General features: G+C 46.3%; 1 protein-coding gene across 5 annotated transcripts in view; it reads right to left on the bottom strand.

The window, feature by feature from the left end:
* The window catches only part of LOC130355729 (zona pellucida-like domain-containing protein 1), a 206,197-nt gene that overhangs the window by 57,021 nt on the left and 131,446 nt on the right, over nt 1–17,730 (bottom strand). The gene's annotated exons all lie outside the window — the stretch shown is intronic.

Here is a 17,730-nt window from a genome sequence, read left to right as displayed (position 1 = left end):
CATATTCCTTCTTTTCACTTGTGGGCCAATTAGAATTAGAATTAGCTCACGGCGTTCTCCTCTCTGCAGTGCCCTGGTCAGACCCGCTGACCGGGAGCGCTGCACTGACACTGCCGACGGGGATGCGATTCGCATAGCGGGACGCGCCCGCTCGCGGATCGCATCCCAATCCACTTACCCGTCCCGGTCCCCGGCTGTCACGTCCTGGCGTGCGCGGCGCCGCTCTCTAGGGCGCGCGCGCGCCAGCTCTCTAAGATTAAAAGGGCCAGTGCACCACTAATTGGTGCCTGACCCAATCAGTCTAATTAGCTCCCACCTGCTCCACGCCTTTGTAACCTCACTTCACCTTCCCAGCATTGCCGGATCTTGTTGCCCTTGTGCCTAGAGAAAGTGTTTCCTGTGATTGCCATACCAGTGTTTCCAGACCTTCTGCTATTGCCATTGACTACGAATCTTGCCGCCTGACCTGACCTTCTGCTACGTCTCACCTCGCCTGTCTAGTCCTTCTGCCCCACGCCTTCTCAGCAGTCAGCGCGGTTGAGCCGCAACTGGTGGATACGACCTGGTTGCTACCGCCGCAGCAAGACCATCCCGCTTTGCGGCGGGCTCTGGTGAATACCAGCAGCAGCTTAGAACCGGTCCACGGGTACGGTCCACGCCAATCCCTCGCTGACACAGAGGATCCACATCCAGCCTGCCGAATCCTAACAGTAGATCCGGCCATGGATCCCGCTGAGGTGCCACTGCCAAGTCTCACTGACCTCGCCACCGTGGTCGCCCAACAAGAACAGCAGCTGTCACAGTTGTCCGCCATGCTACAGCAGCTTCTGCCTCTTCAGCAGCAGCCATCTCCTCCGCCAGCTCCTGCACCTCCTCCGCAGCGAGTGGCCGCTCCTAGCCTCCGCTTGTCTCTGCCGGACAAATTTGATGGGGACTCTAAACTCTGCCGTGGTTTCCTGTCCCAATGCTCCCTACACTTGGAGATGTTGTCGGACCAATTTCCCACAGAACGGTCAAAGGTGGCTTTCGTGGTTAGTCTCCTGTCTGGGAAGGCCTTGTCATGGGCCACACCGCTCTGGGACCACAGTGATCCTGTCACTGCCACTGTTCAGTCCTTCTTCGCTGAGGTTCGTAGTGTCTTCGAGGAACCAGCCCGAGCCTCTTCTGCCGAAATTGCCTTGTTAAACCTTGTCCAAGGAAATTCTTCTGTGGGCGAATACGCCATCCAATTTCGTACTCTCGCCTCTGAATTATCTTGGAACAATGAGGCCCTCTGCGCGACCTTCAAAAAAGGCCTATCCAGTAACATCAAAGATGTGCTGGCTGCACGAGAAATTCCTGCCAACCTGCATGAACTTACCCATTTGGCCACCCGCATTGACATGCGTTTTTCTGAAAGACACCAGAAGCTCTGGCAGGAAAAGGACCTTGATCTCTGGGCACCTCTCTCCCGGAATCCTTTGCAGTCTACCCCTGTGCCTCCCGCCGAGGAGGCTATGCAAGTGGATCGGTCTCGCCTGACCCATGAAGAGAGGTCTCGTCGCAGAGATGAAAATTTATGCCTCTACTGGGCTAGTAATGAACATTTCCTAGTGGATTGCCCTATGTGGATTTCTCCTTCTGCCAATTCCTCCTTCTCAGCTGTGGCCTTCTTGGACTCTGGTTCTGCAGGAAATTTTATTTTGGCCTCTTTTGTTAATAGGTTCAGCATCCCAGTGACCCGTCTCGTCAAGCCGCTCTACATTTCTTCGGTCAACAGAGTAAAATTGGACTGCACTGTGCGTTACCGCACAGAACCCCTGCTTATGAGCATTGGACTGTATCACGAAATCCTCCCCGTAGCGCTCGTGGCGTTCTCCTCTCTGCAGCGCCCCGGTCAGACCCGCTGACCAGGAGTGCTGCACTAACACTGCCGAGGGGGTTGCGATTCGCATAGCGGGACGCGCCCGCTCGTGGATCGCATCCCAATCCACTTACCCGTCCCGGTCCCCGGCTGTCACGCCATGGCGCGCGCGGCTCCGCTCTCTAGGGCGCACGCGCGCCAGCTCTCTAAGATTTAAAGGGCCAGTGCACCACTAATTGGTGCCTGGCCCAATCAGTCTAATTAGCTCCCACCTGCTCCACGCCTTTATAACCTCACTTCACCTTCCCAGCATTGCCGGATCTTGTTGCCCTTGTGCCTAGAGAAAGCGTTTCCTGTGATTGCCATACCAGTGTTTTGAGACCTTCTGCTATTACCATTGACTACGAACCTTGCCGCCTGCCCTGACCTTCTGCTACGTCTGACCTCGCCTCTGTCTAGTCCTTCTGTCCCACGCCTTCTCAGCAGTCAGCGAGGTTGAGCCGTTACCGGTGGATACGACCTGGTTGCTACCACCGCAGCAAGACCATCCCGCTTTGCGGCGGGCTCTGGTGAATACCAGTAGCAGCTTAGAACCGGTCCACGGGTACGGTCCACGCCAATCCCTCGCTGACACAGAGGATCCACATCCAGCCTGCCGAATCCTAACAAGAATGATGCAAATACACTTGTCAGAGGTTATCAACAACATCCCTAGCAACCAATAGTAAAGTTGCCCACCCCCTCACTGTTTTCTTCCTCCTCGAATACGCGAATATGGGAATATTCACATATGCGAATATAACGAACACGAACGCGCAATTTGCAAATCTAGGACAAATATTCGTCTATATATTCACGAAATATCGTGAATTTTAATATGGCCAATGCCGCTCAACTGCATTTGATATTATTCACCAAAAAAGCCTTATCAGGGCAATCAAATGTGAGAATGTCATGTGACCTGCCTTGAAGGAGGGAGATTGTTTTACCTCATGTCTTGGGGATGGGGATATAAAAATTGGACATTTATCAAAATCCGTTTAGAGGAAAAGTTGCTGAGTTGCCCAAAGCAACCAATCAGATCACGTCTTGGGGTTGAGCACCTCCTGCTTTTTGAGACCATGTTTTTTCTTCTTGAAGTTAAAATCCGTAGTATAGTGCATCCCAAAGATAATCAGAAAGTGTCTTGAGTGACATTTCATTACAAATACTTTCTACAGTTCTGCCAGCTCTTCTTGTTTTGTCTTAAAATCAGATAAAGTGAACTTTATTTGGCTCGAATAGTTGGGAAATAAGAACTTCCCAAGAAATCAAGCAGAAAAATGAATTATAGAGTATAGTAATTGTTAAATATGTGTTTGTCATTGTGCTCCAACAACCATGTATTACTTTCATTGTTCTCTCTTCTGTACTATAAAATCAGATTAACAAACATTACATTATCTAGAGAAGAAAGTAATAGCTGCCTTCTATGATACCTTTATCTTTGAATTAATATCCAGAAGTGCACATATAAAAGGGACACTAAACCTCACAAAATATAAAAATAAATAATGACATGTAGCAAAATGTCCCCTATAAATAAGCCTGCTAGACTTCAGTTTTGCTATTTTTTAGGCATAGAGGGAACTTTTTTCGCCCAACCTCTTCTATCCTTAGCTTCATACTCACTGTTGTCAGCAATGTACATCAGCTTGACAGTTTATCCCATATACTGTAAGGCAATGTTCAAATATAGTTTTTTGAGCCATAATTGTATGGTTCCAAAAATGGCTGTATGCCATTGGGGCATATTTTGGGGTGTGGCCTAAAATATGGAAGTACTTTGAGCAGTAACCAGCCAAAAAAAAAGAGAACAATTATTTATATAGCTGCAGTAATTGCAACTGTACATTTGCTGAGAAAATGTGGGGGATTTCTTTATGCAGGACAGGATACTGTTTATGTAAAATACCCACAATGCTGCAATTATATATCATCTTGGGGGGTAGTTATGTGTGAAAACCAACCTGAGCCAATAGTGTCACATGGCTTTGCTTTAAGAAATTTGACTCATAATAAAAAGTCCATGTGTGTATCCAAACGTATTCTACATGCACTGTCTAAGGGTGTTATTACATGCTTGATTTGAATGGCAACCAAGTAGATCAGCTCTTGTTCAGGCTGTGTTCACACATGGCGTTTAATTAGCTGTACAGTCTCACTGCACTTTTACTGCTATAGGCAAATAAGGCTGTTACTGGCTATATCCCAGTATACAGTATGATAACCAATATCACAAGGGACAAATAATGTTGCTACACCATGACCACATATTACCACTACATAGTGACGGAATATTACCGCCAAACTGTGACTCAACAAAACCCAGTATACAAGACCAACATAAGCAATAATATTACTATGCAATGGACAAATAATAACACTAAATCATAACCACATATTGCCATTACATTGTGCCATACCCTCATAACGTTGCTAAAATGATCACAGTATGCAAAAAACAAATACCTACCATATAGTGGTAGACACCAGTAATACACAGGCTCTGTCGATTGTATGATTATATTGCAGTTATGAAGTGATCTAGACTGAGGATTGCAAGCTACTGATGCCTCTGACGTGAGGGAGTAATGTGGAGAGGAACCCTAAATGAAAGAGAGCCCAATCCCAGAAGGATAGCTGATACCTGATACAAAAGTGGAAGCTGATGCGAGGTCAGTTTCATTGAGATGCCGGAACCGACGTTGCTCCCACAAGCGCCTTGACTGTCACACTGACACGCCGACAGAGAAACTGCTCAGAAGAAAGTGAAAGCTTCCGGAGCAGAAAGGAGCACGGGGCAGTGAGTAGGGAGCCACGAATAAGCGAGTGCGCTGCTGACAGAAAGGAAGAATAAACCCAGCAAATCTGGTAAGATCCCCGATATTTACAAAATTGTGTATATGGACTGTACCAGTTGGGAGTGGAGGAGAAAGTGTAAGATTAAAAGGGATTATCAGTTGTAACTGGTGTATTGCCGTGCGAAGGGAGAGCCCAGGTGTGTCAGGAGGCTGCAATCTCCATTGACTTTATGAATGCTTTGCGAAGCTTGGACATAGTAAGCTTAATAAACCCAGAAAACTGGCAGTTATAGGGTCTCAATGCCCCTGAAGAAGAAAATCACCTCACCTGGCCACCGCAACCTGGGGTCCTCTGGGAGGCAGGAGAGACTGGACGGATTTGTGCGCTTTGGAAATGGAAGGGGGCTGGGTGATCTTTCGGAGCTTACAGTAAACCAGGTAAAAAGTGGAATACAGCCTATAAGTAGTAGAGGACCAGAGGTGAGAGTGGGACAGCAAGATACGGATGAGTGGGATTGGAAAGCCTATGTGAAATTGCTCCCGACAAAAACAGAAATGGAGGGCTTTGTGGAAAGACTAGAGAACTCTTATAAACAGGAGCTAAATATACTTAAAGTACTGGTACAAGAGGTGGAAAATAAGGTGGAAGTGTTATCAGAAAAACAGCTCTAGTGGCTCAGGTGGATGAACTATTTAATCAAGCAAAAGGGCAGGATATCCCCATACAACTATATTGAATGCAAGAGGACATAGAAAAACGTGAACGTAGAAATAATATTCACATCTGTGGCCTACCAGAGAGTGTTAAAGGGCCAGAACTTATTAATATCCTGCAAGGGGTCTTTTGTGAAATTCTGCAATGGTCAGTGTCCAGTGAACTGGAGATTGATAGGGCCCATAGGGTTCTGGGCTCAAATAATGTGAACAATGTAAGCCAGCCGAGAGATGTGACATGTAGACTACATCATTATAAAGTTAAGGAAGAACTAATGCATTCAAATCACATTCTATAGAGAATATTGATGTATCCACCTTTTCCAGCCCACGGGAGCACCGGAAAGCTGAACTAATTTATGCAGGAAAGTCAGCAACCGCCGAGCCGAGAAGTTTGTGACAAATCGAATTTACTGTGAGTTCGCTCATCTCTAGTCCATACAAAAGTGATGGGGTGCACACAGTCACATTAGATCCTGGTTGCAGATCCTTCCCAATAGTAAACGAACAGGCAACAGCACTCCCATAAGGTGCAAATAAACAGTCCTTTATTCACATAAATGTGGTGGCAACGTTTCGGCTGGCTCACCCAGCCATTGTCAAGCCATTGTCAAGGCTTGACAATGGCTGGGTGATCCAGCCAAAACTTTACCACCACGTTTATGTGAATAAAGGACCGTTTATTTGCACTTTATGGGAGTGCTGTTGCCTGTTCGTTTGCTGTATATATATATATATATATATATATATATATATATACTGTATATATATATTTTTTTCTTTTTTTCCCCTTTGATAATCATTATTAATATTATATATAAAGGTTAAATAATAATAAGAGGTGAAATAAGGTCTCTACGGAGGGGGAGGTGGGCAAAGTGACCATTGTTCTCTTATAGAGAGCCGCGGAGGCGTCGTTGAAACAATTTTCTAGCCACTGCACGGTTAGTTCCTGGCAGTGTGGAATCCCTCTCTTGGGGTTCTAAGTTTTGTGTTTGGGATTACCTTTTGATTTTTTTTCTTCCTTCTTTCCGCCCCTCTTTTCACACACTTTGCTTGGGGTTGTAATTTATTTTTGGTATAAGGATATATTATAAGATGTTGGTACCATTGCTATCATTTGCTTCTATTAATGTGCGAGGTTTCAATGACCCCATTAAGTGTTCACAGATAACATATATGATGCATAAAAATATATCCAAATATTACTTTTACAGGAAACACACTTTAGAGCTGATCGTGAACCACGACAGTTGCCCAAGTATATTTCTTACTGGGTGCATATCACAAACCCAATTTCAAAATCTAGAGGTTTTCTATAGCACTTCATAAGGGCTTACAACACGTAGTTCTTGACGTTTTGGTTTCACCGGAGGGGAAATATGTTTTTCTTAAGATTAAAATTCTTGAGCAAATTTATACAGTGGGTAATGTATATATTCCAAATGAGGACCAGGGAAGGGTATTGAGAGATATATTATTGAAGGCAGATTAATTTGTGGATTGCATCTTTTTAATGGGAGGAGACTTTAAAATGACCATAAATCCAGGAATAGATACTTCAACAGGAAAATCATCGGTTCCACAAAGTTCAGTTAAACTGGCAAAAGCTGCTTTAACTTTACACAGGCTGATTGATATATGAAGAATTTTGCACCCAGGAGAAAAAGATTATACTTATTTTTCCCCTGCACATGGGTCATACAGTCGGGTTGATATGTTTTTAATATCTCAATATGCTATGCTATATAACCCTAAAACATTGATTGGAACCACAGTTTAGTCAGACAATGCCCCTATCTATTTAAATATTGATATCCGGGGGGGGGGGGGGGGGGGCTAAGGAATGGACATGGAGGTTAAATGAGACCCTGTTGAGTAATATAGACTGCAAAAATGCAGTCTCTAGAGCCATAGAGATATTTCTTACAGATCACATTGAGGACCCCACCTTTCCTCCTATACAGTGGGAGGCTGTAAAGTATATGGTAAGGTGGGGGTTCTGATTCAGTATGGGGCATGGGTGAAGAAAGCAAATGAGGCTAAGCTAAAGGGTTTGCTGGAGGAATTAGGTAAGATCACAAAGCAACATAAAAATCAGAGTGAACACGAATGCTTTGTACAACTGATAGTGGTCTGGGAGCAGATTAAAAATCACATGGCCCGAATGGCAGGAAGGAAAGCAGAGAAGAAGCAGTGTTATCTATTTGCGGAGGCTAATAAATGTGGTAGAGCCCTTGGCAAGAGTATTGCATCCACAGTCGGCCCCTGTACATATTCCGGCAGTGTATGGGTTAGAGTGGAAAGTGGTACACAAGTCTAGGGACATATCAGAGACTTTTGGTGCCTACTATAAGGAATTATATAATATCCCTAGCCAATGCTTTGAAACTGCGGCAACTAAGTTGTACACCAAAATTCTCGAATATGTATCGGAAACAGCTCTACCTACAATAGTAAATGAAAACCGTGGTAAGTTTGAACTTTTGAGCCTTTCACGGAGGAGGATATAGAGGAAATTATCTTAGCCCTAAAGAACGGGAAAAGGTCGGGGCCAAATGGCTTTACAGCGATATTTTTTAAAACCTTTAAAAGCATATTAATCCCTTTTATGACACGTGTTTTTAACAGTATTTCAGCAGAATGCCCATTTCTGAGACAAGAATTGGAGGCTCATGTGGTTGTATTACCTAATCCCAATAAAGATCCATTTTTGTGGGAACTATAGAGCTATCTCATTAATTTATTGTGATATTAAAATATACTTTAAATTGCTGGCAGCAAGGTTGGGGGAGGTGATACCAGAGGTCATTAATAGGGATCAAGTAGGCTTTGTGCCCAGATGAGAGGCAAGGATTAATACTTTGTGTACAATATTAATAATAGCATATATGCATGCACATGGAATTCCTATGTGTCTACTGTCAGTCAATGCCAAAAAGGCCTTGGATAGGGTCTGTTGGAAGTTTATTTTTGCATCTACTTTTGGCCTATCTTTTATTAACAAAATAATGGCATTATATACATTACCAACCCCTAGGGTGCAGGAAAACAGGATCCTATCGAAGGCCCTTTTAATCAGCAATGGTACTCGCCAGGGGTGTCCCCATTGCTGTATATTATTACAATGGAACATCTTGCCAGAGCTCTACGGACAAGGGTCGACATAAAGGGTATTGAAATAGGGCAGACACAGCACAAACTGGCCCTTGATGCAGATGACCTGTTGATGTATATATCTTCCACGCATATCTCATTGCCCTTAATAATTCAAGAATTTGAACATTTTGGCTATTTGAGCAACTTTAAGGCAAATTTAGATAAAACAGAGGCATTGAATGTGACATTGCCCCATAGGGATGTGATATCCCTGGGAGGTAATTTTTCATTTTAATGGAAGAGCAAGAGCATTACATATTTGGGGATTCAGATCCCACCAGATTTACAAATGTTATATGAATTGGATAACCTTCCACTGTATAGGAAGACTATGGCGGACCTAGAGTCTTATCAAAATAAATACCTGTCATGGTTTGGTCGTATGAATAATGACAAAATGGATATTTTTTACCCAGATTACTTTATGTGTTTCAGACAATTCCAATTGCTATCCCAAGAAAATACTTTAGATCGTTGCAGCGGGCCCTTTCTCTTTTTATATGTGAAGGGGGTAAAATTAGACTAAAACAACGTACATTGACTAAAACAATAAGGCGGGGGGGGGGGGGGGGGTCGCCAGATTTTGAATTATACCATGAGGCAGCAGAAATTAAAGGTATTTTGGATTGGACACATGGAGATAGCCCTAATGGCTGGACAGTAGTTGAGGCCTCTGTGTCCCCTGTAGAGCTGGAATTAATTCCATTAGCTGTTGAAATTTGACAACTTAGTTCTCTCTAGGGAGACAGAAAAGGGGGCCCTGTCAGAATTATATAAGCTTCTGTTAGCTTTGAGCAATAATGGCAGGGCCAGATTTATTGACTACTGGGAGAGGGATATGGGGATGGCATTTTCTGACAGGGAGAGTCAGCAAATTTGTAGTTGTTCGTATGGTATGTCATCATCTCCCTGTATAAAAGAAAAAACTATAAAATAGCTTTCCAATGGTATCTGAAATTAAAATGTTTTGGGAGAAAAATGTTTGTATATATAGGCAGTTTTCTGGAAGAATGTTGTAAAATTCACCAATTATTGCTTTGTTGTCCCTCTTTCCGGGCTCCTAGACACTTCATAAGAAAAACGTGTAGAAATTTTTAATTGCAGCAGGCAGAATGGTAATTCCTAGGCACTGGAAGTCACCTGTGGTACCCTCATTAGTGGAATGGTTCGAAGAAGTGCAGTTCATTATGCGGGTGGGGAAAAAAATGGCAGAGATGAGTGATAGCTCTGAAGGCTTTTGGAAAGGGTGGGGAGAGTGGATACTGTTTGATTCCCCAGGATTCCTGAGAAAGGGGTTGCTTGTATATTTCGTTTTGTTCTTTCTATATTTCGTTTTTTTTCCTTCTTCCTTTGGGTATCAGGGTGTTCTTTTTTTTTTTTTTTCCCTTTCTTTTTTGTTCTTTTTCTTTCTTGAACAGAGAATAATCTGGGTGTAGTAAGTTAATGCTGGGAGGGTAGTGGGTAGATGTAAAGTAGTGTTGATTAGTTTAGTGTGTATAGGTTGACTACCTGCATTTGTGTGTATTATGTTCTGTTTGCTTATTGTTAGGTACTGAAAAAAAGATTATGGAGGGAGGCCAATAGGTAGATGTAAGACAATGTTGATCAGTTAATTATGAATAAGATGGCTATCTGTATTTGTCTGTATTATGTTTTGTTTGTTTATTGTTTTGTAACGGAAAATCTTAATAAAATTTAGAGTAAATCTACATCTGGTGATTCACAAGAGGCGTCTTCTCTGATCAGAGTCATTCTCCTTCCTTTTCTTCTCCATCTGGCTCAGACTGCAACTGCCATGAAGAATTTTCGCAGCCACAACACCTCTGCAGAATTTGCCAGACAAACATCTTAGGCTTCACACTTTTCAAGCATTACCCTCACCTTTTCCCCCACCCATTGTGGTTCAAACAGTTATACTTACCCCCTTGGTAGGTTGGTCCCATCAGTAGGTAGGGGAGTAGGTTCCCTCAGTAAGTAGATAGGTGCCACAGGGAGGTAGTTAGATCTCCTTATAACATAGATGAGCTCACTCAGTATGCAAACAGATGCCCCAAGTAGGTTGATAGCCCCCAGTATGTAAATTGATTGCCCTGTAGGTAACTTGGCTCCCACTAGGCAGATAAGTCCACCAGTAAGTAGATAAGTGCCCCTCTATAGGTACATGGGTGCCCCCTGTTGGGAGTTAATTCCCTGTTGATAGATGGGTGCCCCACTATAGGTAAACAGGTTTTCCTGTAGATAATTTAACAGGTCCCTCTGTAGGTAGCTGAGTGATCCCTGTAGGTGGACAGGTCCTTCAGTAGGCCCCCCTTGTAGGAAGGCAGGCTCCCTTGGTAGGTAGATTGGCATCCTTCTGTACGTAGACAGGTCCTCTCTCCCAAAAGTAAAAAGCTTTTGTCACGATGCCGGCTGGCAGGTAGTGGATCCTCTGTGCCAGAGAGGGATTGGCGTGGACCGTGCTAGAGGATCGGTTCTAAGTCACTACTGGTTTTCACCAGAGCCCGCCGCAAAGCGGGATGGTCTTGCTGCGGCGGTAGTGACCAGGTCGTATCCCCTAGCAACGGCTCAACCTCTCTGGCTGCTGAAGATAGGCGCGGTACAAGGGAGTAGACAGAAGCAAGGTCGGACGTAGCAGAAGGTCGGGGCAGGCAGCAAGGATCGTAGTCAGGGGCAACGGCAGAAGGTCTGGAATCACAGGCAAGGAACACACAAGGAACGCTTTCACTGGCACTAGGGCAACAAGATCCGGCGAGGGAGTGAAGGGGAAGTGAGGTGATATAGGGAAGTGCACAGGTGTAAACACTAATTGGAACCACTGCACCAATCAGCGGTGCAGTGGCCCTTTAAATCGCAAAGACCCGGCGCGCGCGCGCCCTAGGGAGCGGGGCCGCGCGCGCCGGGACAGAACTGACGGGGAGCGAGTAAGGTACGGGAGCCGGGGTGCGCATCGCGAGCGGGCGCTACCCGCATCGCGAATCGCATCCCGGCCGGAGGTGGTAACGCAGCGCCCCGGGTCCGTGGAACCGACCGGGGCGCTGCAGTGAGGGAAGTGTAGCGAGCGCTCCGGGGAGGAGCGGGGACCCGGAGCGCTCGGCGTAACAGTACCCCCCCCCTTGGGTCTCCCCCTCTTCTTGGGGCCTGAGAACCTGAGGATCAGACTTTTGTCCAGGATATTGTCCTCAGGTTCCCAGGACCTCTCTTCTGGACCACAACCCTCCCAATCCACTAAAAAAAAAGTTCTTCCCCTGACCTTTTTAGAGGCCAAAATCTCTTTAACAGAGAAGATGTCCGAGGAGCCGGAAACAGGAGTGGGAGGAACAGATTTAGGAGAAAAACGGTTGAGGATGAGAGGTTTAAGAAGAGAGACGTGAAAGGCATTAGGGATACGAAGAGAAGGAGGAAGAAGAAGTTTGTAAGAGACAGGATTAATTTGACACAAAACTTTAAAAGGACCAAGATAGCGTGGTCCCAACTTATAGCTCGGGACACGGAAACGGACATATTTAGCGGAGAGCCATACCTTGTCTCCAGGGGAAAAAATGGGAGGAGCTCTTCTTTTCTTATCTGCGAATCTCTTCATGCGAGAAGAAGCCTGTAAGAGAGAATTTTGGGTCTCTTTCCATATGGTGGAAAGATCACGAGAAATTTCATCCACAGCGGGCAGACCAGAGGGCAAGGGGGTAGGGAGGGGGGGAAGAGGGTGACGGCCGTACACCACGAAAAACGGAGATTTGGAGGAAGATTCAGAGATTCTGAAATTATACGAGAATTCGGCCCAAGGTAGAAGATCTGCCCAGTCATCCTGGCGGGAGGAAACAAAATGTCGTAAATAGTCACCCAAGATCTGGTTAATTCTCTCTACTTGTCCATTGGATTGAGGATGGTATGCAGAAGAAAAATTTAATTTAATCTTGAGTTGTTTACAGAGAGCCCTCCAGAATTTAGACACAAATTGGACGCCTCTATCCGAGACGATCTGTGTAGGCAACCCGTGAAGACGAAAAATGTGTACAAAAAATTGTTTAGCCAACTGAGGCGCTGAAGGAAGACCAGGAAGAGGGATGAAATGTGCCATTTTGGAGAATCGATCAACGACCACCCAAATAACAGTGTTGCCATGGGATGGGGGTAAGTCAGTAATAAAATCCATACCAATCAGAGACCAAGGTTGTTCGGGGACAGGTAGAGGATGAAGAAAACCAGCGGGCTTCTGGCGAGGAGTCTTATCCCGGGCACAGATAGTGCAGGCTCGCACAAAGTCCACCACATCAGTCTCTAGAGTCGGCCACCAATAGAAGCGAGAGATGAGTTGCACAGATTTCTTGATGCCCGCATGACCTGCGAGATGGGAGGAGTGACCCCATTTGAGGATCCCAAGGCGTTGGCGTGGAGAAACAAAGGTCTTTCCTGGAGGAGTTTGCCTGATGGAGGCTGGAGAAGTGGAAATCAGGCAGTCAGGAGGAATGATGTGTTGAGGAGAGAGTTCAATTTCAGAGGCATCTGAGGAACGAGAGAGAGCATCGGCCCTAATGTTTTTATCAGCAGGCCGAAAGTGAATTTCAAAATTAAATCGGGCAAAGAACAGAGACCACCTGGCCTGACGAGGATTCAGCCGTTGGGCAGACTGGAGGTAGGAGAGGTTCTTGTGATCGGTGTAAATAATAACTGGAAATCTTGATCCCTCCAGCAGATGCCTCCATTCCTCAAGTGCTAATTTAATGGCTAGAAGCTCTCGATCCCCGATGGAGTAGTTCCTCTCCGCCGGAGAGAAGGTCCTGGAAAAAAAACCACAAGTAACAGCATGCCCGGAAGAGTTTTTTTGTAGAAGGACAGCTCCAGCTCCCACTGAGGAGGCATCAACCTCCAATAGGAAGGGTTTAGATGGGTCAGGTCTGGAGAGCACGGGAGCCGAAGAAAAGGCAGACTTGAGTCGTTTAAAGGCGTCTTCCGCTTGAGGAGGCCAAGACTTGGGATCGGCATTTTTTTTTGTTAAAGCCACAATAGGAGCCACAATGGTAGAAAAATGTGGAATAAATTGCCTGTAATAATTGGCGAACCCCAAAAAACGTTGGATGGCACGGAGTCCGGAGGGGCGTGGCCAATCTAAGACGGCAGAGAGTTTATCTGGGTCCATTTGTAGTCCCTGGCCAGAGACCAAGTATCCTAGAAAAGGAAGAGATTGGCATTCAAACAGACATTTCTCTATTTTGGCATAGAGTTGATTATCACGAAGTCTCTGAAGAACCATACGGACATGCTGGCGGTGTTCTTCAAGATTGGCAGAAAAAATCAGGATATCGTCCAGATATACAACAACACAGGAGTATAGTAGATCACGAAAAATTTCATTAACAAAGTCTTGGAAGACGGCAGGGGCGTTGCATAGACCAAAGGGCATGACCAGATACTCAAAGTGTCCATCTCTGGTGTTAAATGCCGTTTTCCATTCATCCCCCTCTCTGATGCGGATGAGATTATAAGCACCTCTTAAGTCCAGTTTGGTAAAAATATGGGCACCTTGGAGACGATCAAAGAGTTCAGAGATGAGGGGTAGGGGGTAGCGGTTCTTAACCGTGATTTTATTAAGACCGCGGTAGTCAATGCAAGGACGTAGAGAGCCATCTTTTTTGGACACAAAGAAAAATCCGGCTCCGGCAGGAGAGGAGGATTTACGGATAAAGCCCTTTTTTAAATTTTCTTGGACGTATTCAGACATGGCAAGAGTCTCTGGGACGGACAGAGGATAGATTCTGCCCCGGGGTGGAGTAGTGCCCGGGAGGAGGTCAATGGGACAATCATAAGGCCTGTGAGGAGGTAGAGTCTCAGCTTGTTTTTTGCAAAAAACGTCCGCAAAGTCCATATAGGCCTTAGGGAGACCGGTTACATGAGGAAGCACAGGGACACGGCAAGGTTTACTGGGAACCGGTTTTAAGCAGTCCTTGGAACAAGAGGGCCCCCAACTCTTGATCTCCCCAGTGGACCAATCCAGGATTGGGGAATGGAGTTGAAGCCAGGGAAGTCCAAGAAGGATTTCAGAAGTGCAATTGGGGAGGACCAACAGTTCAATCCTCTCGTGATGAGATCCGATGCACATTAGAAGGGGCTCCGTGCGGAAACGTATAGTACAGTCCAATCTTTCATTGTTTACACAATTGATGTAGAGGGGTCTGGCGAGACTGGTCACCGGGATGTTGAACCTGTTGACGAGAGAGGCTAAGATGAAATTTCCTGCAGATCCAGAGTCCAAGAAGGCCACAGCAGAGAAGGAGAAGGCAGAGGCAGACATCCGCACAGGCACAGTAAGACGTGGAGAAGCAGAGTAGACATCAAGGACTGTCTCACCTTTGTGCGGAGTCAGCGGACGTCTTTCCAGGCGGGGAGGACGGATAGGACAATCCTTCAGGAAGTGTTCGGTACTAGCACAGTACAGGCAGAGATTCTCCATGCGGCGTCGTGTCCTCTCTTGGGGTGTCAGGCGAGACCGGTCGACCTGCATAGCCTCCACGGCGGGAGGCACAGGAACAGATTGCAGGGGACCAGAGGAGAGAGGAGCCGGGGAGAAGAAACGCCTCGTGCGAACAGAGTCCATATCCTGGCGGAGCTCCTGACGCCGTTCGGAAAAACGCATGTCAATGCGAGTGGCAAGATGGATGAGTTCATGTAGGTTAGCAGGGATTTCTCGTGCGGCCAGAACATCTTTAATGTTGCTGGATAGGCCTTTTTTAAAGGTCGCGCAGAGTGCCTCATTATTCCAGGATAATTCTGAAGCAAGGGTACGGAACTGTACGGCATACTCGCCAACGGAAGAATTACCCTGGACCAGGTTCAACAGGGCAGTCTCAGCAGAAGAGGCTCGGGCAGGTTCCTCAAAGACACTTCGAATTTCCGAGAAGAAGGAGTGTACAGAGGCAGTGACGGGGTCATTGCGGTCCCAGAGCGGTGTGGCCCAAGCCAGGGCTTTTCCAGACAGCAGGCTGACTACGAAAGCCACCTTAGACCTTTCAGTGGGGAACTGGTCCGACATCATCTCCAAGTGTAATGAACATTGGGAAAGAAAGCCACGGCAAAACTTAGAGTCCCCATCAAATTTATCCGGCAAGGATAGTCGTATTCCAGAAGCGGCCACTCGCTGCGGAGGAGGTACAGGAGCTGGCGGAGGAGATGATTGCTGGAGCTGTGGTAGTAACTGTTGTAGCATAACAGTCAGTTGAGACAGCTGTTGGCCTTGTTGCGCAATCTGTTGTGACTGCTGGGCGACCACCGTGGTGAGGTCAGCGACAACTGGCAGAGGAACTTCAGCGGGATCCATGGCCGGATCTACTGTCACGATGCCGGCTGGCAGGTAGTGGATCCTCTGTGCCAGAGAGGGATTGGCGTGGACCGTGCTAGAGGATCGGTTCTAAGTCACTACTGGTTTTCACCAGAGCCCGCCGCAAAGCGGGATGGTCTTGCTGCGGCGGTAGTGACCAGGTCGTATCCCCTAGCAACGGCTCAACCTCTCTGGCTGCTGAAGATAGGCGCGGTACAAGGGAGTAGACAGAAGCAAGGTCGGACGTAGCAGAAGGTCGGGGCAGGCAGCAAGGATCGTAGTCAGGGGCAACGGCAGAAGGTCTGGAATCACAGGCAAGGAACACACAAGGAACGCTTTCACTGGCACTAGGGCAACAAGATCCGGCGAGGGAGTGAAGGGGAAGTGAGGTGATATAGGGAAGTGCACAGGTGTAAACACTAATTGGAACCACTGCACCAATCAGCGGTGCAGTGGCCCTTTAAATCGCAAAGACCCGGCGCGCGCGCGCCCTAGGGAGCGGGGCCGCGCGCGCCGGGACAGAACTGACGGGGAGCGAGTAAGGTACGGGAGCCGGGGTGCGCATCGCGAGCGGGCGCTACCCGCATCGCGAATCGCATCCCGGCCGGAGGTGGTAACGCAGCGCCCCGGGTCCGTGGAACCGACCGGGGCGCTGCAGTGAGGGAAGTGTAGCGAGCGCTCCGGGGAGGAGCGGGGACCCGGAGCGCTCGGCGTAACAGCTTTCAACTGCGGGTACATCCTAAGAACATGCTTGTGGTAAGAAATGACACTCCAGGGCAATTGCCCTGGACACTCCAGTGCCAGTGCACCCTCTAAGTGCATATGGTGCCTTAGACAAGTGCCTATGTTTGACTTTCTATTGTCCTGGCCTGGTTTTGAGCACTTTTTCTATAAGAATATTTTATTTAACTAAAAGCTGACCAACCAATTTTTACTTTTCCCTAAAGCATCTGAAAAAGTTATAGCTAAGTACCTTTGTACTTTACCCAGAACAGAAGGGTACTCCCAAGTTAAAATGACTATTTGCAAATAAAATCAATTCATGGGTTGTCATAAGTAGCTCTGCAGAGCTATAAAGCAATATTTTAGTGTCTACTCTACTATGCATTTTCAACACTTTTGTTAACATTGCACCAAATGCTGGCACAAAATCTGGAGTACGTTAAGGCCAACTAAAACTAGACAGTCTTTATGTGTACCAGATTTTTTACCAGCTAGATACACTGTGATAAATCTGTCAGATTTGATGTCTGTCGGTCTCAGTTTGCACTGTATATGGATTAGACAGTTTTAGTAAGTGGACAAAGGATTTTCTTTTTCAGTGATGGTTTGTTGTTTTTTTTTTTTTTAAATTGGTGCTCAATCCTCAAATGTAGATTATCATACGCCTGAACTTACTGTAGCACCTAATCATATATAAAAGGAATAAAATGTATATTTCAGAAATGTGTATAACCATGGTAAACAAAGGTTAAAAAAAGAAGATTCTCTTGCTTGGTGTGGAAATAGGAGAGGTGAACATTTTTATATTTTTGATGGCAAATAGGGATCATTATTCTTAAGGAAGGGTAACTACATACTTACTGAGGTGACCTATCTACCTACTTACTGTGAAGACTTACTTACCACCTAGGGGGACATACATTTCTTGGGGAGACCTACCTACATATTAGGGAGGTTCACCCAACCTCTGGTGGTACCTATTGGGGGGGGGGGGGATCTACCTATGTCTGTGGTGACCTGTCTACTAACTGAGGTACTCACTTACCTCCCCACTCAACACTCAACTCACATACATACCCTTTCTTAGAGTGTGGGTACAATGGGGGAGGGGGCACAACTACCATGCATGGCATCAAGGG

Source organism: Hyla sarda, chromosome 2, assembly GCF_029499605.1.
Source record: "Hyla sarda isolate aHylSar1 chromosome 2, aHylSar1.hap1, whole genome shotgun sequence".
Lineage (NCBI taxonomy): Eukaryota > Metazoa > Chordata > Amphibia > Anura > Hylidae > Hyla > Hyla sarda.
This window is presented reverse-complemented; position numbering and strand designations above follow the sequence as displayed.